The sequence below is a fragment of the Osmia bicornis genome, chromosome 2 (genome assembly GCF_907164935.1).
Source record: "Osmia bicornis bicornis chromosome 2, iOsmBic2.1, whole genome shotgun sequence".
NCBI classification, from domain to species: domain Eukaryota; kingdom Metazoa; phylum Arthropoda; class Insecta; order Hymenoptera; family Megachilidae; genus Osmia; species Osmia bicornis.
Genome location: NC_060217.1, coordinates 4,201,911 through 4,223,627, shown reverse-complemented (window position 1 = coordinate 4,223,627; position 21,717 = coordinate 4,201,911). Strand labels below are relative to the sequence as shown.

The 21,717-nt window shown below is 43.2% G+C and overlaps 1 protein-coding gene across 2 annotated transcripts in view; it reads right to left on the bottom strand.

Moving 5' to 3' along the window:
• LOC114878883 (storkhead-box protein 2) overlaps positions 1-10,452 on the bottom strand; it is a 77,238-nt gene extending 66,786 nt beyond the window's left edge. The window contains exons 1-2 of one of the 2 annotated variants that reach the window (XM_029193155.2): positions 10,142-10,452; positions 9,644-9,952 (exon numbers count right to left, since the gene is read on the bottom strand). The gene's annotated coding sequence lies outside the window, so the exon portion shown is untranslated. Of the gene's footprint in view, positions 1-9,643 lie in introns of both variants that reach the window. The other variant, XM_029193164.2, reaches the window with a different exon arrangement.
• Positions 10,453-21,717: the final 11,265 nt, after the last annotated feature.

Below are 21,717 nucleotides of genomic sequence, written 5' to 3'. Positions count from 1 at the left end.
TATTAACGCGTTGCGTATCTCGGTGCAGTTCTACCTTCGAGCACCCTAGTCTTTACGAATGCACTCCACTCCGCGGACGAGAACCACGCGGATAGCTGTACATATGTATTTCTGATAGAAAAACTAGTTCCAATACGCAACCGTGTCAAGTACTAGAAAAGCCGCAATGCGACGCTTTTGACGTCATTGGTGAAAAAGAACTACGTTCTGGGAATAACTCTGCTTCACGATATACTATTGCTCTACTTTTATCGAGCCCTCCAGTCACAAGTTGATTAAACGATGCTTATCTAATAATGCCTCTCAGCGACGTTTACTGAAACGGCTGCGCCGCGAAGGGAAGGGTTTCGTGGCTGGTTAGCGTGTCTTGTTTTATTGGCAAAATCATTCTGGATAATGAGAGATTATTAAAATAATGGTAAATTAGAAAACTTAAATACCCATTAGTGCTTTATAAGGAGATCTTCTGGATTTTCACTTTCGTAGTTTAATAGTTAATTATACTTTTCAATTTCATATCGTACCTCAGTGCATCCTAAGATTCTCTTGGGAATTTTAAGCGATTGTTCTGATGAAGCTAATGTTTAAGGAGCTCGGAAAAAATTCTATTCGGATCTCGAATTCTATTTTGCTAAGGAGAAAGCATGCAATTCGAGAGCCACCACGGTCGTGGGTGTTGACGCGTTTACGTCGAAACAAATCACTTGTTACGCTTAGAACGCTGTTGCTCTTTTCATCTAGAAACCGGATTTTCAAACTAGAAACAGCGTGATTACGCGCATTAATCAGTTATCAAAGAATAATTTTGATGTATGAAATGTCAAGATGAGCCAATGAAATTTTATTTTCCTCTGATGGAGCCATTAAATGAAAGTCCACCGCGAATAGAAAACTAAATCCCTAATGAGATCGATTTCTAGGAAAAGTCACAATTTATGGAAACCGATTTCAATGTTATCCTTTTCAGCAAATTGCTAATGGAATTATGTTATTGGCCAGAAGTACTAAATTAGAAGTCAGTGAAAGCATAGGATGTAGTTAAACAAACAAAAAATTAAATAACGTCGACAAAAAGAATGGAATGTGTTTATCGAACCTTTCACCAGATCGATGAAACTTTAAATCGTACTAATTACGATGAGACTCGTTTCCAATTAACTTTTAGTGGTAATAAATATAAATGTAAACGAACCATCATGTTCCATAAAAGTGGCTTTCATTTATAAGAATTCTATATCATTTACTGTTGCTTTCAGGACGTCGACTATTCTAATTAACATATCAATTATTAATGTATTCGCGATTTTATATTTGTATATTAAGGATAAAATGTTTCGATCTTTCTTATTACTGTTATTCAAATATCAAGAAGTTCGAAGGCGAATGTCCCATCGAATCCACCGTTTGAGTTAATAAATCGTCGATAGAGAACGATTCAGCAACGGGTTCAACGATTTCTACTTCGTGTTATCCAGAAAATACGAGGCGATTCATGATTTCAGTTCAAGATCGAAAGATTTGCAAGTGAATCGGAAAAATGGTGGACGTAAATCTGGCGGAGATCGGCAGCAAAGCTATCGAGCGAGGAACGGAGCGGGCATGATTTGTGTTGCTTCTTAAGAACGATTCTCGTAGAAAGTCAGGAACCATTTATAACCTTGCACGGTTAGAAAATCCAGCAGGGTACTTTTCGCGATCAACGTCGTTCAGTGTCGCGTTGATAGGTTTACGCTTTAACGCGTACCAGCTCGTCAAGTGTCGCGTGTCTCGACTTCTGGCGCGAAGCTGCCGGTAAATCTATTGGCATTACGTATAAATAACCGGATACAGGGAACACGACAATCGGGAAATCGCGTTGGCAAATTTACGGTTCACCTTTCGACGAAGATCAACGCACGTTTATCGTGGATCGAGCGATCGACGAAAACGCGTGGCTTGCGAATTATATAAATCATCGGTTTCCTTTTCATTCATTGAGAATCGTAAAACTGGCAACCGACGTCTAAAGGTACTGCCACGCCATATCTACTTTTTGTTTTCTTTTTTAAATCCTTGGAATGCATCTGGAGGATTGTCACGCCTCGAAGCTCTTGGTCCTTGGCAAGGATCATTCCAAAAGGAATTTCTCCATAAAATCAGTTTTCATTGGAGAACAAAAGCAAATGAAATTGTGAGAAAGTAGAAACGTCGAGTGTTTAGGCTCTCTTAAAGATACTTAACATCGTTCGATCGTTTGAGCCAGCGTAGATACGATCACGCGAAATCCTAGAGCGCGGCAAAACGAAAAGTGGCCGACGAATAAGTCGTATCATATCACAAAACGGTGTTCGTAGGCGGATCTCGAACAGCGGTAGGCTCGTTTCACTTGCTACGATTCGCCGGGTAACGAGCATCCTGCTTTGGACTTGGTAAATTCTAATGAAATACGTGATCGAACCCAGTGAAACCTGAGAAACGTTCCTCCTGACCGATATCGAGGGCGCTTTTAATTGAAACTTTCAAATCCATCGAATCACGTAGTCGTAAGATTTTTCCCCGGTTAATTTTCACGCGTATTCGCGCGGACAAACGAACGATCGAGTTGCCAGACGAGTTGGCAAAAATTCGTTATTGCTTCTAGCCGAAGGTGTAGACTCTCGTACGGTATCGATGATAAATAACGAGTCGATTCGTGCCTCGATAAACGCACGATACGTGAAACTCGTATCGATGAATCATTCAACATTACAGAACGTTTAACATTTATTCGCAAGAGGGTTGAAGAGCAAGAAACACACGATCAACCAGAAAACTTCTTAACAAAGTATTCTCGTCGAATGAGATCGTCCATTCTTATCGCGGGAGACAAAGTTTTCTTCACCAGGAAACTTTACACCCTTGAAGCTCGAGGAATCTCTCGACAATGGCCGCCGATAGACGGAACTTTTGCATCGCTTTTGAAACAATTGAATTTCAAAGCGTTGCGCTCAATGAACTCGTCGAGCAAGTAGAAAACTATCTCGACGCTGGACGTCGTTGTCGGCTGATATAATTTGCCGCTTGAACCCTGAGGATTCTTCGATGATGGAATAGTTTGTGGAAGTTGTTCGTAAGAATATTTTATCGAATTACAGTCGACGCGGATTCGTCGATAAAACTTTTCCAAGTAGAAACGGGATGGTCGACGACAATGTGCGAGAGATAGAAAGAAAGAGAAGAGGGAGAGAGTTCCTCGACCTATTCTCGATCATAACGAGGCTAATGGGAGAACGATCGTCGGTCGGCTTTTCGAAATGGCGAGCCGGTAATTTCTCCTACGCTCGATTCCGCGGGAAAAACAAGACCGGCTGCAGGAAGAGGTACGATCGACGATTCTTTCGCTACACCGGTGTCTTCCTTCTATACATAACCGCTGGCAGACATTATTGGCCAGATATGGCTAAGGCAAACGCGTCGAAGAAACCTGAACGAACGAGAAACCAGCGTATCCAGAACCAGAAGGACGGCTTAGTCACACTCTAAGCGACTCCGCTCGAGGACAACCAGCGACATAGCATGGCTTTTCTAAAGTGATTAGAAATAATTGCGTTCGCGCGAGCCTCGCCGAGATACTGCTTGGAAAACTAACTCCCCTGGGACGGAAGCTCCAATCTCGATCGTATGTTTCTTTATTAATCGACCAGAGCTCGCTAATTACCTCGACTACAGACTCCCTGATAGGTGCGTCAAGCTTTTCCTACCTTCAACTTGCGTCTTATTAACGATACACCGAGCACCTGCTTATTTTTTTTATTTTGCAACGTGATCGATACTCGTAATTACACGCGTTGAAACGCAAGCATACGTTAACCTTTTCGTCACGACGTTCGTTGCGTGATATTCGAAGCTTGATCGTTAAAATTTGTTTCTTTAAATTCGTAGAACATTGGGAGGTTTAAAAAATATAAGTAAAGTAAAGATACTTGAGTTCTCGGTTTTTGTTCTTCTAAAAAAATAAAGGTGACAGTTGACTGATGATGATGTAGCGAATGAGATAACTGACTACAACGCAGAAAACTGAGGGTAGAGAAAAACAAAAAGATATTCTACCAATTGGATATGTAAATTTTTTATTTTGTTAATGGTGTTTACACTTGAGTACAGTTTTGTTGCTCCGTAGAGCACGATGTTGAATTCTTCAGCACCGTGAGCGATTACATCCGCTGCAATGAGTGATGCGTACAGTGGCCGAGACGGATATATTCCTCGGTGTCGATTATTTATGCCTCGGGCAAGATTTGACAGCGGTCTAGTTTTGAAAAGTTTGCGTTTCCAAACGATCCTAGCTTCTTTTCTTCCACGTTTTCTAATTGATAAATGCGCTCCTCGGTCAATCTCGAGACACCATGGTTATCGGTGCTGCGACTAAAGACTAATTGCCATCCACTTTCCGTACACGAATAGTGCAACGACTTGGAAATTATGCTGAAGTAGAAATCGCGCAGTTTGCCAGGGCAAAAAGTCCAGAAACTGTTGCTTATTAACCTGTTCAAATATCGCGTGGGCGATACACGATATTAGCTCGAAGGTAACTACGTGGTCAATCACAAAGGTAGTGGCCTGAATTGATTATTTTATCGGCAAAATTTTGTTATAAAATATATAGAAATAATTTTGTTTAAAATCTAACGAGAAAATGATTAATTACAATCAAATAGACATTTATATCTCACCACTGTCAATTTGGATTAATAAAATAGTCTGTCTCATTAGTTTTCCAATAGATCAAGCGTTTATCACGTGGATAAACGTTCTCTTCCGTTCTATAGGCTGACATAAATGAAACCGCGTTCGGTTTTGCAAAATTGAAGTTAATGCAATTTAAAACACACGTTTGTAAGTGAAAGGATAGCACATGATAATAACGTGGATATTTTCTAATGAACAGCGGATACGTTCGTCGCAATTTCTCATCGCGATCGTTTCTTTTTCCATCGAAATACAAATTACTGCAGCAATTAACGTCAAATATCTTTAAGCGTTCAATACGCAATTAGCGAAAACTTGTTGCTTACAATCCACGATTTTTTACCTCTCATAGAGTAATATTAATTTATTAATCTTCTAATCGTTATTGACGTTTATGGTTGCTGCAGACATTCGTTATCGTGTGTTGAACCATGACCTTAGAATTTCTGCATGAAAATACTGCACAGCATTTTCTCAGATCTCATTTCAATCCAGGATACTGCACCGTGAGTATAATTTCCAGTTCCATCGGAAACGAGTGATGAAGTGGATGGTACATACGTAATTCCAGGGCAACTGGTTAAGGTAGCAACTTCCTAAGAAAGACGATTCATGTCAGGAAAGATCGCGTCGAGTGAGCGGTGAAATCAAGGGCCAAATCGTGTCCAGGTGTAAGGAGGACGATGGAACTGGCCGATCGATTACGATCGTAGAGGACATTCCTTAATTGGACGTCGATGTTTCGGCACGCGGATTTTCTAAACCGATTAGAAGTAATTGCAACGACAGCTGCCCCCTCGGGCTGGAAAAGCAACACAGGGAATGCGTTTTTACAAGAGCTGCGCTATTATTAATGACCCCTTAGCTCATCGTTCGATTGGATCGTTGGAGAAAATAACTTATCTTGCCGATCGACGAAATCATTCGATTATCCCGTCGTTTATTAATTATCCGTGTTTCAACGAGTATGACACGTGTCTGTGTCAATTGGAAATTCATCCCGCGACGATTATTCTTCATTTGTCGACTAAAGCGAAGTGCGTTTACTTACGTGTGAACTCCGTTGCGATTGCAGATAACGGATGCACGGGTGCGAATCAATGGCGACAGGAAACGAAGCCTGAGAGTGAATAGGCGACACGAATTGCCTGCAAGGACGTCGTCGTTCGCAGAGGTCGAGCAACGGTGAGTACCTCTTTTTTCATGAAATTCAATTTCTATGGGAACAATCAAAGGGTTAAAATCCCATTTTCAGCGGTTACTTTCAAATCACGCTCGTTTCTTTGATGGTATCTAACCGACGTTGAAAGTATATCGCATTACCGTGTTTTACGAATTCAGGTCAAACGTGGAAACTAGAGTTTTTCAAGGAACTCGCGTTTTCCTGCCAGATATATACATGTATCGCGTGCCTAACTATTCATAAACGAGCCGCATGGAAATGGTGAGCTCCTCTAAAGAAAGAGAAACGAACAAGCGTGCACACGATTACTCTGCAGTCACGATGTCGTCCGCGAAGCGTCTTGTTAGTAGACATTGAACTTCCTTTCACTGTGTAATTGAATTAATTGCGGCCGATTTTGCCGTGTTGCTTTGCGTTTATTGTTCACCAACGTCGACGATCTTCCTGTCTGCCTTTCTCTTTCAACCCTTACACTTTGTCTAGGCGGTACAGCGACCCTCGTAACAAACGTTGACTTTCTTCTGCTAATTTCAATGTAATTCGGAGCCATTCTTGCGTGATTATTAAATATAATATAAAATGAACTATCAAAAGTTTCGAGATTCTTGATCAATAGCGACGTTTTGCGGCAACGGAACTTGGTTTCGCAGACAGATTTCCCGTTCACGCCCGAGTTCATACGCTTTTTGTCCCCGACAACTTACTCTCGGTCGATCTTGCGGCTGAATTACAAGCAGCTTCACCGCGCGCTCTTTGCTCGTCGCCTTGAGAATCGATGTAAACACCGCCTAAACGGCGATTCTCGTCCGAAGCGTAAAAGGTACACGAACGACTCGCCACTTGGAGTAGACCGTAATTTTCCTCGCTACCAACGAGCAGGAGAGATAGCCGTTCGTACCTGATAATCCTTTACGACGTTTCGTCTATTGTTAACGATCGGTCGCAGCTTGAAACTGGGATCCTTTTCAAGCAACCAATGATCTTACAAAGGCTCTTTGCATTTAAATCGTTGAATTTTCAAACGACTTTTCCAAGTTTTTCAGACTGAAATTTTCATCGCAAGAAAGCCATTTTCAGTCGATCGAGGCGATAGAAAATTCGTTTAATCTTCTTCCATCGGTGGTATGAAAATTGTGAAAACCATCGGTATAAGTTGCGAGCAATTGAAATTGCTATAAAGAAGATCACGATGACCTTTTCAAATGAAAATTCAACGACTCGAAGTACCGCAATCGTGAACTCGAATATGCGTCTCGGTGGTACACAAGTTTACGACTTCCTCGATCCTACCACGAATAGATCAATCTTCATCGTGACCATTTAACGCTGCTTTTTGTCGTTTGACAATCAATTCGAAGCAGATATGATAATTTCACGAGGAGTTACGAGCCGAATGACTCACTCGCCATTTCTCTTCTCCTTAAACGTTCATTCTCCCATAAAATTCTTCTCTCGAAACGATCGTTCCTTTTATCTTTCACGGATCTTGCCAACGGAATTTCATTCAAACGGCCAGTCGCACGTTTTGACCGTGAAACGATGGATTGTGCAAAAACGTACAAACGTTGCGTCACAGCTCAACGAGATCTATCATTTGCATTCTTCTTCCGGCTGCTAGATCAATCGATGATTAGGTCGAGATTACAGGGTAGATCGTGGTAGGTGTTTCACGGTGGTAGATGAAAATGGCCACGTTCCTGCTGGTCGATCAGCGAGACATTAACGCTTAAACACCTGGTCACGCGTTACCGCGTGTTTTTCTCCATAACTTTTAACATTCGATTGCTGTTTTACACCTTCAAATTACTAGGTTCTTATCGCGAAGGTAGTATTACGTATTTTGATTGGATAAAAAATGTTGCATTAAACGCTGGTAATTTCCTTCGTTTACACCTTTAACCCTTCGCCTTATGATTTTCCTTGGTACTTATCAATTTGTAAATTTATGTATTTACCACTCGGGCGTTTCAGTTGATTTCAACTTTGAATAGTTTAATCGCCTTTCGTTTATCTTTTGTTCCATTTCATGGAGCTTTCATAGAGAAACGGAATTGTTCTCGGAACAATTCATTGAGGCAGCAGATTCCTAAGGTAACAGATAATTGAAGGGACGAAAAGTGGATTAGGCCACTTTCCTGCGACAAGGGATGCAGTCGGGTTTAATTATTGTCAGCTTCGCTCGAACTTAATAACCCTCGGCTTCGACGAGTAGATTACGTTTAATTACTATTATGACGCTCGCCGGCATAGAACACAATGTAAATAGGTTTTGAATGGAACCGTGTTCCTCCATGAGGAAATGCAACTCCGATCTCCCACCGGCGACTTTTGCATACAGATTGCGATGCACCTTTGTTGCATTGTTTCAGTGAACACGGTTGCATCTCTACTTAACACGTTAATTGCTACTGTGGAAATGGATATCAGTAGTAAGACGTATTAAATCGCTAGCAATTAAGCGTATGGTTAATTAATTTTCAAATTTATTTGTTTCATATATCACGTACGTTGTTACGGTATTTTCAAATTTACGGATGCAAATTTGAGAGTTTTAATCGCAACGTGATCACTTCTGGCCTCGAGACCTTCCGTTACGTTACGTCCACTCTTTTAACTATCTCATCGAAGGGTAATACCGTGTTATATCTCGAGGTCGAGGTCGGCAAAGTTCCGAGTTTCATAGTCCATGAAAGAAAAAAAGGGTCACTAACCTTTTAACCGACCTTATACCCTTTATATCATAAGGGCACAAGATAATGTCGATTACATCGAGTAATAGCTTATCTTAATTGGAATTTCTATTCCTTTAACTATCCAAAGTTAAGTTAATAACTTTAAGTCGCCGAAAGTTCAGCATCCTCTCAAGGATTGACACGATGTTGAAAAGGATCTTCTGAATGATCGAAGGTCTCGTTGATCATAGTCGCGTGATTCTTCGAGTGAATTGAATCGAGTTGTTTCTCGGACCAAGGATCCGGCGTGATCCTGACCGTGCTACTCGAACGATAATGGGAAGATGAAAGATCACGCCGGTAATTTTCCCTGCTCCGTAATGCAGTTAGGATGATTTATTTACGATCGATCCGACGACGTGGGCTCCGTTCCTTTTTACTACGCGATTATCGTTACGAAAGACTCTTCCACAACACGAAATCACGCGAGTTTTTTTTTTTTCTTTTTGTTTCTAGATCGAGCGTAGTCCTTAATTTCGTCTAAATTATCGGGGGAGATAATCAACAAGATATCCGAATGAAAGTAATCGCGACGCAAGGTAATGGCAAACGCGAGAAACAAGTGAAATTATAGCAAGGAAGTCGAAACAACAGGCTGAAAGCACCACGAGCCAAGCATTTTACCCCAGTTATTTGCTCAGCTGCGTCGAGTAGGATAATCGAACGATCGCGTGCATTGTTGATACTCGCGTTCAATTTCATCATCTCAATTTCCGTCGAGATCGTTTCACGAGCATGCGTATGTACGCGTCGTTATCACGCGTTCACTTTTCAAGCCATCCCCAACGCAACCCCATCTCTCTATCCCATCAATTCTTCCCCTTGAAAATGAAGCACCACGTCTGGTCCGCGAGATCTCGAAGATTAATCAAAGATTCCCCGATGGACAGATAGGTAAAAAAGACCCCGAAGAGAGTCCTAGATGTCGAAAACCAATCTATACACGCGTTGCGATGCGCCACAGGGCCTGACCGCTCTTGACCCTCCATGGTGGTGGAATTTATCATTAAACAGGACTCACCTCGCCACTGATGCACGCTGTTGCTCGTTCGTTCGTCCGATCGAACGTCGAGTCCAGTATTCGATTCGTGTTCCGAGGACGAATTGCTGGTAGTCCGAAATATCCAAGCAGGTCCGAAGCAACCGTACCACCAACCACCGGAGAAACAAGTTTTCACTTTTATACGGAGTCCTGCACGAGTCTTCTCTTTCTTGAACGCGCGTGTATCACCGTTCGTTCGCGACGAAGGCAGCCTCGTTCGTGACGCCGAGAAGAAGGACGAAGAAGAAGCGGCAACCTTACCCGGCCTGGGTAAGGAAATAAGAAACACTGGAAGGAACACAAGCCGATCACCGATCGCGTCCAGGAAGAACCGAGCGACAGAAACAGAGACGAGATTAAACGGGGATGAAAGAGAGAGAGAGAGAGAGAGAGAGGAGACGGATTTCGCGAGATCCTTGCCGAGGACGCGGAGGATCTTTTTCTCCCGAGGAATCAGCTCCGAACCGATCCTCCTACCTAATGTATATTCCACTGAACGATCTCTGCTCGTTTATCCAGAAGTATCGGGCAGCTGGTTGCTGGTGTGTAGCTCAGTCTCTCACGATGAAACGAAATCGGAGCCGCGAGAAGCACGGGGTATCCATGGGGTATCGATGTCGAACGAGTGCAGGATCGACGAGAGATCATCCGAGCGAACGACGAGCGTAGTTGTCGCGATAGAGGAGACGACAGGTGCAGGCGGTTGCAGCTGGCACGGTCGTCGGCTTCATACTGAAGGGGCGCCTCGACGCCGCCGGCTCGACTCGATGCTGCGAGAAACTGGCTCTGCCACTGGCGACGGCACCGAAAACTCCGAACCACCGCCGACACCCGGCTCGCTCTACGCTTGCTCTCCGCCACTGTCCTTCTCTTACCTCTCCTCTCGATTTTCAGACTCGACAGTGGGGGTCGTACACGCTCCTATAAAGCCGCGTATACACGAAGCAAGCGGACAGGAGAAAACTCTCGCTCCGATACGTCTGAAGATTCACTGTCATATGTTCAATTCTTTCTTTTTTTGATAAATTGATAAATTCATGGTTCGTCTGAAAAAAATGAGGATTCGAGGCGTGTAGTAGCGTTAGATTTTCATTTTGGGTCAATTTGACCCACGCAGTTAAGGAGGGTTAGCTTGGCAAGGGCCTGTTTCCCCTCGATTCCACGCCTACCCTTTCCCCTTCACACATCGCCTTCCTCTCCATCCACCTTTCCCCCTTCGAACTGCCATATCCACCATAGAGAATACTCCCTTTCCCTGATTCATTCCCCTGTCGAGTCTCCGTGGAGTGGTGAGTTCTCTTCGGTGCTCACGGACACACCGAATGGTTCGCTGATATTCCAGCACTTCGCAGCCGGTCCTCGATGGACGCTGGGCGAGTTCCACGCGTTCCGGTAGGTCGGTGCCGGCTAAGAACCGGACCGGCCGCAAAAACCATTGCGTTTCGAGATGAGGGAGAAGGAACGCTTCGGGCTGCTACCGCTGGCACGGGCTTACAGTCTGGAAAAATGTTTCGCGCCACGTCTGGAAGCGCCGCGCCGACGGGATCCTTGACTGCCCTGTCGGAGACTGCTGATTTTTTGGAGCATTCGAACCGGGTTCGTCGATCTCCGCTCGCTCTTGCTTTATGCCTTGGTCACCTTTCAAGGAACGAGCTGACTCAAAAGGATGTACGCGTGCAGATTATGCTTGGATCAAGGAGTTACGAGTTCTTAATCAAGCGATTAAATCTATTCTTGGAATATAATAGCAGTAATCAAATGGTGGGATAGCTTATAACAAGCATTCATATTTACAAAGTTTTTTCAACAAATTTTTGTAAAAAGCATTACAGTAACTTGGGAGGCCCACCTTGTCCCCTTTAAAAATTGTCTACATTTGGACTCCTTCTTATACTATTACCCCTTTATCGTCCCCGTACACCGACTTTCCAGCTGTGCACTGTACATAGGTGTTTCTCGAAGTTCCCTGAGCCAACGCGAAAATAAGGCGATTGCGAAATCGCCTAGACATTCTTGCCGGCCTATAAATTCGAAATAGCGTCGGCGATGCTGGAATAATAATGTCACTGATAAAATACCAAAGACCAGAGCCGGAGTAACCGTACTTCATTCAAGGCATTAGCGTCTGACGAAGGTATTCGCACTGTCTGGTAGAAGGACAAAGTGGGAGGGGCAGATAGACGGACGGAGAAAGAGATCACGCAAGAAAGAAATGGAAAAAGGGAAAGGAGAAAAGGGAAGATAAGAAGAGAATCAGATGCACAAGAGTAGTGTTGGGACTGATACCACATTGATGCATATTACTGATAGTATTCTACGAATTTCAATCTGATATCAAAGATGTTTGGTATTTTTATAAAATAGAAGAATTCTACTCATTGGCGTAACTAGGAAGGGGGCCAAGGTGAGCTTGGCTCGTTGAAAATACAAACTGGCCTCGTTCATTAGAAATTACGCATTCGCGTATCTATGTCTGATTTGCCCTACCGATCGTTTGTGACCTCCGCTGCATTCGATGCGTTAAAATGATCGAACCGAAGCTAGAACTCTCGAACGAATATTTGGATACGAAATTGTTTGAGAATCATCGATATTTATCGTATCCATCCCATCGCTAGCCAAGAGTGGAACGAAATGATCGCTGCGCTGACGAAGGAATTTATAACTTTCGCACTCGGTGATACAGGCTGCACGGTCGCCGCTTATCGTCCAGTTGCACTTGTTTTGCCCGGCTATCGGCGTAAAGATCGAAAACGTGCCGGTGTCGCCGGTGATTTCACGAGTCGTCGAGTGTTCGCGCGTTTGCCGAGCGACACGAGAGAGGCACCGACCGACCGACCGTACGAACGAACGAACGACTTTCCTTCAAATCGCCAGGACGTTTTACGTGCCGTCGCCTGACATTTACAGTGAAATCCTGGCCGAGGCTTGGTTACACCATTTGCCTCAATGACATCTCGGGGATCTACGGTTTCGCCTGTTCCAGAACCTGTTTACCTCTTCGTTGTTCCTGCTTCGCTTCGGCTCGCGACGAATCCGCGACCGACACCCGTGTTCCTCCGCGAATCGTCCATCCATCCACCTCGACCAACCCTTCCATACAACTTGAACACGCTACGATTTAATCGGACTTTCGTGTTTGCAATGGATACTTTTGCGGACAGTTGTTGAAGGTAGTAGGACATTCTTCAAATTTTAATGGTCGCTTGCAAGAAACAACTTTAAATTCTCGTTAATATATTATACTCTGGCAACCAACCGAAGGTTGTAAATCTTTACATCGTACAGTATTTTTTACGCAGTTGTTTAACTGGAAGCGTAGGCGGGTTGAGGGACATTAAAAATCCGCTTGGTACTCTTTTTCGCCGTTCAACTGTTAGACTTCAACTGTTAGCGCGAGTCGATGCGTCGCATTGCGCCACTAAAAACGAAGCTGCGTGCGCGTAGTGAATTTTAATTCGCCGAGATTAGTATGTGAACTGCTCAACTTCCTGCCTATAGATGGATCGCAACGCGCTGTAAACCGGAAATGATGCTGAGGATAATTACACCGGTAAAACGACGAGGATACTGTTTCGCGGTATTCCAGTTGATCGGCTTACCGTGTGTCTACGACGTGATAATGCTTTGTTACGTGTTTGAAAATGAAGGAAAAATAGTAGGAACCTGATGAAAATTCAACGATCAAAGTGTTGATATTAACTGAACGAATCTATCATAAATGCATCAGTATGGTAATCAGCGTGTTTGTTCTAAGAATTCTTCCGCGGATGCCCTTTCACCGATTCTGTAAATATTACCAGGGTACGTCAATAAATTTTTCCATGGCTTGCGATATCGATCCACGTGGATCGTTTGTTTGCCGTTGAAAAATTTGGAGGGCCACGGTAGCACCTGAACAAACACCAGTGTCCTATTAATCGGCGAAGGCCTTCAACAGCGGGAAAACTCGAACCGCTGAACCGCTTTCAAATATTTGAAGAATCTGTTTCGATACCGCTTCGTCCCTGAATAATACATTATCTGCCGTAATTAAACATTGTTCCAGAAACGTGTGAGAACCGGAGCGAATTATTCTATGCTGTTCTCTATATTTATAAAGGTACATATAAGCTGATTATCATTTTGAATATCTAAATTTCATTACAACTAGCCGAATAGAAACGAACGTTTCACTTGCTCGAACAATCGTAACGAGACAAATTTTCCTTGTTTTCTATCAAAATCTGTAAAGTAGACCAAACGAGGATCGAGAGCATCGTGAAAACGTACAATACCGGCTAAAAGTTCCGCTACATGATTTAGAATTAATATTAAAATAAATATTAGCAAACTAGGTGTGATGGGTGGTAGTTTTCGAGTAGCATAGCTAGGGATAGAATCTACTTCCACTGTATCACCATTTTCCTTAGAGAATCTCTCCGAAATGAGCTAGTAATACAAAGCTTTTTGTTCGTAGTTTCCCGATTCCTATCGATTCTAATTCCTGGTAATCCCGGTTTCACACAGTTTCCCTTGCTTTACCATATTGGAACACCCGCGCTCCTTTCGTTTCGTTTCGTTTCGTTTAATTGCCACTCTCTCGCTTCTAGCGAGCTTATGCCAGACTAGAAATCGCCACGAAGAAATCTAGCGTGTATTCGTTGCTCGTGTGACGTCGTTTTGCCGTGAGTGGCGTGAAAACGAGCAATTTCGACTAAAACGAGTCGAGTAATTTAACCGTGGAAGCGTTGCTTTTTTTTCCTCGCAGTTTCATTGGCGCGATTCCACAGGAAACAGCAGGACGGAACACGTGTAACGCGAGCGTGTAAACCACGGAAAATTTCGTTCGTTTACCTCCCGGGGACGACTTTGTACGAATACCAAGTACCTGGCCTTATTCACCGGTACCTTCTCTCTTGAAACGACCAGAGTCGACGGAAAAATTAGCATAAACGACGGGAACGGGTAACACTATTATAGCTGTGCAAGATGGTGGGAAGAGACTGGTACGTCCTCGTGCCTCGGGCTAGTTTTTCAGGAACCGTTGTCTTGCAGCGGCCAAGTCATCGCGAAATACACAAACCGACGATAAGTGTTGTTTTTACGTACTTCTACATGATTTTAGTGGAAACGAGAAGTGATTTCACCCTCGTTCATTTAAATATTACACTATTAGCGATCTTTTCACAATTTCCCAAGGCACGTTCTCCGGCTATCTCGGATAGATCGCTTATTAAGTGTACTCAGGATTATTATAATCATTATGCAAATATCCTTGTTATCCTTGGAAGGGGGCTGTAGGGCGCGCAAGAGTGCGCATTACGAGTCTATTTAAAAGAGCCTTCCAGACTTTCGTGGATAATTAAAGTAGCATGTTGAAAATGGTAATTTATCTCCTCGTTTCTGAATCATCGAGACACGCTAGTTCCGACGATCTTTTTCTTCTAGATCGCGGCATTAATCACTGCCTGTTGAAGATTATTCCTTGTAAAGCATGCACGTATATAGTCGTTAGAAAGCGCACACAAATATCCCTTGCTGTTCCATCTTCGTTCTTCGATTTATCAATTATCCCTCTCATTTTGCCATGTTCACGTCAATTTATCGTCATTTCCTTGAACTGTAAAGCAGAGTGACGCGTGTTGCGTTTAGGATTATACCAATATATCTCTGATTCACGAGCAATTGTTCGACGCCCGTGCATAAATCGGTGATAAGCGGTTGACCGTATCAAGATAGAAAGCAATCTGGCCACGAGCGTCGCCGTTCTGTCCCAGATGAAACGAAGAAAAAATTATCCTATTAGGAAAGCACAGAAGTCGCGGCGTTTAAATACGCCGTTCGGTTTGCGCAAGAGGCACGGGTTAAGTTAACAGAGGCAACGGTATCTCGTTTGACCCCGTAACAACGACGGCCATTTTATGTATCCGTGTATTAGGAGCGCGTTTCAAGATTCCATCGATGCCACCGGAACGCAAATACTGTCGAGCAACGATGCCGTATGGTAAGGACGACACGTATCGGATGAATCTCTGCAGGCGACGAGGCGAGCAGAAGCTTCGGATGATTGCGATTGCTCAACTCCAGCTACGTGCCCTTGCGAATTCTTTCATAACTATCTGTGCCATAGTTAACCGCGAGTATATTTACATTGCCAAAAATTGATGCCACGCACGCGTTTCGATCGAGCTGAGAAGAAGCAGAGAGATGATCGCGACACCGACGCGGCGGCAATTAACAATGAAAAAAGAGCACGGTTAGTCGAAAGGCGAACAGATTTCACAATAACTTGTCAACGCTAAGCGAGCGAGCGTGTAAGACGCGCGAGTCCTGGATCGATCTCGTCTTGCGCAATGATCTTTGGATTGTTCGATACGACACCGGATTACACAGATCTGGCCTGTGTTGCGTTTATTTGATCAGAGTGCGTTGACTTGGCCCCGAGGCTCGTGTCGCCACGCTTCACCGAGCTTCCACGTTCGTTTCTGTCTTTTGGCGTTTAACGATTGCTGCGGATTATTTCCTCGCCAACACGCACCTATGTACGTATACAGGGTGTATTCATGCAAATGGGACAACAGTAGAAAACACCACTTTGTCTAATTTAATTTTATTTCATCTTTTATCATTTACAGCTACTTTGTGTACGTTGTGGTTTGAATGATAGCTACGTTCGCGGAACGATAGCTGAAATTTTCTGCAACCTCTATGCGGCTGAATTTGCAGCGTTCGCGGAACACGCCGACAGGAAATTCCGCGAACGAGGCAATTTTTGGTGACGGCTGATTGCACGGAGTTTGCACACGCGAAAATATCAAGTGATGGATGTGCATGCGATGTTTCGTTGGACTGCACTTTTCGTTCCGGATAACGGAAATTGCAAACTGTAATAATATTTCCTTCCGTTTAATAAGCTTCCAGGAATAGATTTCGAGCACGTCAGGAGTCGAGTTTCCAATCGTGTAAAGGATTTACTTCCAGTACGGCACAGATTAGCAAACATTATTTATCATTTAATCGTTTAATCAGCAATATGGCTAATTGCTAGATAAACCGTTTGCTTGTAGGAGTTTAGATATCCATACGAAAAAGAAGACCGCAAACAGGTTATGAGGAAAATGATTTTAAAGACACCGAATCGGTGGCGCAAAGTTCACTGCATAAGCCTGAAAAATTGACGAGAAATACTGATGTTGGAATGCAGCTTTTGATTTATACTCTTTATCGCGTCTAACGGTTGCCGTGTAACTGGTCACCTTATTGCAAACAATTAATTATCTGTTTAACGCAACGGGTTCGTCGCTGATGCGATGCTCAGTTCCTTTTTGCGCGCGGGAAATATCCTAACCCGTGACATTTGCGTGCCGAGTCCGTTTCGTTTCCAGGACGAAACGAGTTGCTAGTTATTTTGTTGCTTTTGTGCCTTTGAGAACGCGTTTCAAACAGCGTGCAATTTGTACAGCGCGCGGAGAAACGTGTGACAATGATTTGACGATTCAGATTTAAGAAAATCAAAAATTTAATTAAGAATAATTTAACGTCGAACGGTGTTTCTGATTAAATGAGCGAGCGAAACGGGTTGACATGAGGCGACAATTAATAAGAACGCGTTTGTTAAGGAATCATTAGCCCGATCGTGGTAACGATTTCCACGCTTTCGTTAATTTTCGAGGGCAACAGCGTGAACCAGCAAAAAACGTAGGAGATGGTCGAGAAAGTCCAACGCAGAAGAAGAGAAGCTGTGACGGGAAGACGAGCGAACGGGTCAAGTTCTGCGTGCCTCGAAACCAGATCGGCTGAATCACGGCGATCCATTTATGGGCGAAGCGCAGATTGGCGTTTAAAATTAATATCGGTCGTCGTCGAACGTCACAAAAGTTTTGCACGCTGAAGAAAATCGTGCCCGATAGTTTGCCACTCACAATGGCGCAATTATTTTGCGAATCAACCAATGAATTGATAAAAACGTGGCTCTGTTTTCTGTTAAAATTCTATCGTGTAATTTATTGTTCATCTGCAGATCAAGGAGTCACTGATAACAGTTGTTTTTAAGAGGTACACGAGACAGGAAATAATGAAGGATCGAATGAAAACTAAACATCCATGCTCGCTAAGAAGCATCGTTCCCAAAAAGGCCGGTGACCGTTAAGGTCCGCGACCTCAGCGATGAACCTTCCACTCGAATCATGGATATTCGTACAAAGCTTTCGTGACCACGCTACCATTCTTTGTAATTATTGCTTTTAAACAATTTTTAAGAAAATCGTCCAGCAGATCGCATCCAATTAAAAGAATCCTCAATTATTGAACGAAGTCGTTGGATATGTTAAACGGAACATAAAATAAGAAACGATGGAATTTTTGTCGTAATCACGTTACGAGTAATTAATTCTTTCCATGGACGCGTTCCAGAAGATAGCTGCGTACGATTTCGCAATTCCCGTAAAAATCCGCTCCGATCCGTTTCGAGTAACAGGCAGTCGACTTGAAACGGGTTTTCATTTTTGGCTCGGATTACTATTAATGCCAATTAGCGGCCGTTATCGACGGTGGACGGTGGAGTGTGACGAAACGGTGCAAAAAAAAAGAAAGAAAAAGAAGAAGAAAAAGAAGGATGGACTCGTCGCAACGTTCGCAGAGCCGGTCAGCTAATTGGCCAGCTCGATCGCAAGAACACAGTTGATATTTACGCAAACGCCTCCATTCTTGGCGAAACGATTATTAGCGATTATTTCGCGAGACTGGCGTATAAATCTCGAACGTCGTGTTCAATTACTACTGTCATACTTTAACGTCAGCCAAGAAAGTTTCCGCGGTATCGATGACCCGCGACAAAGTTAGCCATTGCGCACGTACAACCAGGTGTCAATTCGCTCGAAACAAATCACTCTTCGAATTAGTCTTGCTGGTATCTGTCGCTATCTTTTTCTTCCTTCACCGACAGGAACGAATGAAAAACTAGTCGAAAACGTTCTAGCGTTAAATTGTTCGCGCTATTTGCCTGGAATCTGTTGCTTTTTATCCCCTTTTAATCTCTTGTTCTTGTGAGATCAAACTGTGATTCGTTCTAACAGTGAATTGGTTGGGAGCGAAAGTTAGATGCGAGAGTTTTTGCCGTTCTTAGATATTCGCCGAGAAAATAGAACTTGAAAGCAATTGAAAAATCAAAAATCCTAGTTCATGGTCGTAAAATGGAACAAGACAACATTTCGATGCAGCTATTTCTGACTGCGAGACAAACATCAACGCGGTCTTTTTGCGAGCAATGACGCTGCTGTTTAACATTCATAATCCTTGTTTTTTTCAAAGTCTCCTCTCCGTCGAGGATAATAGAACGTCCCATACAAAGAGATTCACGGAGACCGTGGTTGTTTTCAATGTCCAAGCGTCGAGACAGGCTTTTTCTTCGTCCATTCGCGTGTCTATTTTAACGAGTGACAAAACGAATCTCTCATAGTCCTTACTATAGGATGTTCAAGAAGAAGGGTTCAAAGTTCAGAAGATAGATATTACCCGATAAATTGATAAGGATCGATAACCAATAGTATCCTTTTAATTTTTATGAAATTTTGCAAGCTCATAGAATTTTTTCCCATAAGCAAGCATCTTTTTTTTTTTAAACACACTGTATAGGATACGCGTGGTTTCACAACGACCTTGGTGGCTTCTTAGGAGCGTGTAAAGGCAAAAGGTAGCGGTAGAAAAGTAGGAGGAGGACGTAGGTGATCTTACCTTGGTTGAAGTGTCATCGGCGAACAATAGCGAACAAGTGTTTTCTTCTGCGTTCGTTGTACTCTTAGACCGCGGCGTTGTGTTACATTGTGTGTTGCTATTATTTTAACCCGTTCCGAACGGTGTTGCACTCGAAAAGAAGCGGTGCTCGAGCAACGACGACAATAGGATTCAGGTCGAAGCATTATGCGCCGACAGGCTCGATTTCTGTCTGACTTATTATTCTCTAATAAGAAAGTTCAGTACCGTAGCAATGCCGAAGATACGAGGAGGATTGAAATGAAAATCGTAAATAAATCCGCTCCTCTTAGAAAGTTATTAATCTGACACTTCACCTGCCGTTCGATATCGTCATAGTTATTTAAGCTAGTCAGATTTACGACTCTGTATAATTGCCCGTGTAACATTTCCAACAGCGATGTAGGAAGCGAAATGTTCACCTCTTATTTTATCCACGAAATTATTTGTCGTATAATTACGATCGACATCCTGGTTCTCTGCTCGCTCGAGACAAGTTGACAACTGTGAGTTGCGTAACTGGCATTTCACGATGGAAAAATCTTCCTAGAGGTTCTCGAATTTACGATTCTATTCACGTGCTACTCCCCGGGAAAGAATTACAGCGATTAAAAGGGTCATTGGACGAAGTAATTAACGTAAAACCAAGAGGAATCGACGTCTGGAAGTAGCAATGAAATTACGGATACCTGATCCGTTGAGAAGGTAATTGCCTGCTGGTTACAGGACAGAAGACACGCGAATTTTACGACGTTTGGATTAGCTTGCAACGTTTGCGAGCCATCTTTCACGTGTCGTTGGTCTATTCTTCTCATTAGCGTGCTCTTGACACGGTTCCGATGTGTTTGCCTATGTTCGAGAAACAGGGTAACCTCGAACACCCGATAATGTCTGAGGAAAACGATAGAAGGAAAATGTATTACACTCTTCGTTCGCATGATTTTACTACAATGTTGTGAATCTTCGAGTTATGTATTGAGTTTGTAGAATCAAAGTAATTAATTACTTGAGCTTATTTCATTTACATAATGGATTCACAATTCAAAGTAAAGGAAATAGGTTACACTTTTTAATGTATCGACAGCAATTAATATCGTATCACGTCCTTTACCAAGTCGCATTACCAGTTCTTTTTTTCGTGCATCTAATGTAGGTACCAAAGAAAGCAATCAACAACGAAATCTCATCCCGTGGTACGCACGCTTCGCGAGGAATGCGTGCACGCTCCGCGTTCGTTTTTCCCGCTTGGAAATGCTCGGAGAGTCCGGTACGCAGATGGACGGCCTTATTCGGCTTATTTGGCGAGGACAGAGGCAGGTGCCGCAGGAAATCAACGGGAAAGGGGTCGACCGGAAAGAGAAACTGTGAGCTAATCGCATCGAGAAAAGGGGTTGACCACTCGTATGGTCATTAAACAGTCATAGCTACTCGAACGACTCTTGAAAAATTCTTCCTTCTTATCGAAATTCGATCCTTTTAATTGCTCGCCAATAAAAGATCGCTATCTTTGAAATATCCGATATTACGATACCCGTTGCAATTAAGAGAAACATACTTATTGCATAATAAAGCAAGTAACTCGCGAATATATGCAAGCTTTATTAGCATGCTCATTTGCAATTTCGACACGCTGAATTTTGGATTTAATTGTTTTCTCTTTTTATTACCAGCCATCCGGTTTCCAGTCGTGGAATTTCTGGTACTGTTAACGCATTCGTAGTTAATGGCATAATACGTCTTTCCATAGCTTTCAAAATTTTTCTCTGAAAACGGTGCCATTTATAGAACGACCTGATACTACAGGATCATAATCGTCTGATCGTTACCACGAGTTTCTATTAGCCTCGATCTTTGCCACCCTTCTCACGGTAACTGAAACAAATCATTGTTCAGCGGATCAGATTTTCTTGTTCAAACAGGAAAACTAAAGGCGAACGATTCATCCGCGTATTGCACCTTCATCAGCCACTTTCTAAACTGCACGCGACGGATGAAGCGGCGCTAATGAAGCTATCTCTCAGAACGAGCGTGGTCGATGTAAAAGTTAGTTAAACTCGCTCTTACGCGAAGCGAAGCCATGTTAATTAAGAGACGAGGTCACCTACATTGACAGCGAGACACCCGTTGCCGGTGAAATGTCGGGCAGACGTTTACTTTCCGCTTCCCAACCGGTGTCGAGTCGATCTCGCTGAATCTCTTCGCCATTTCATTCTTTTCATGAAAATTTTTCATTCGTTCCAAGGTGTCAGGGAAGTTCATCCGAATAAAAGTACGACACGGTTTCCTTCGCGTATATGGCGGAAGCAATGTTGCTTTCTAAT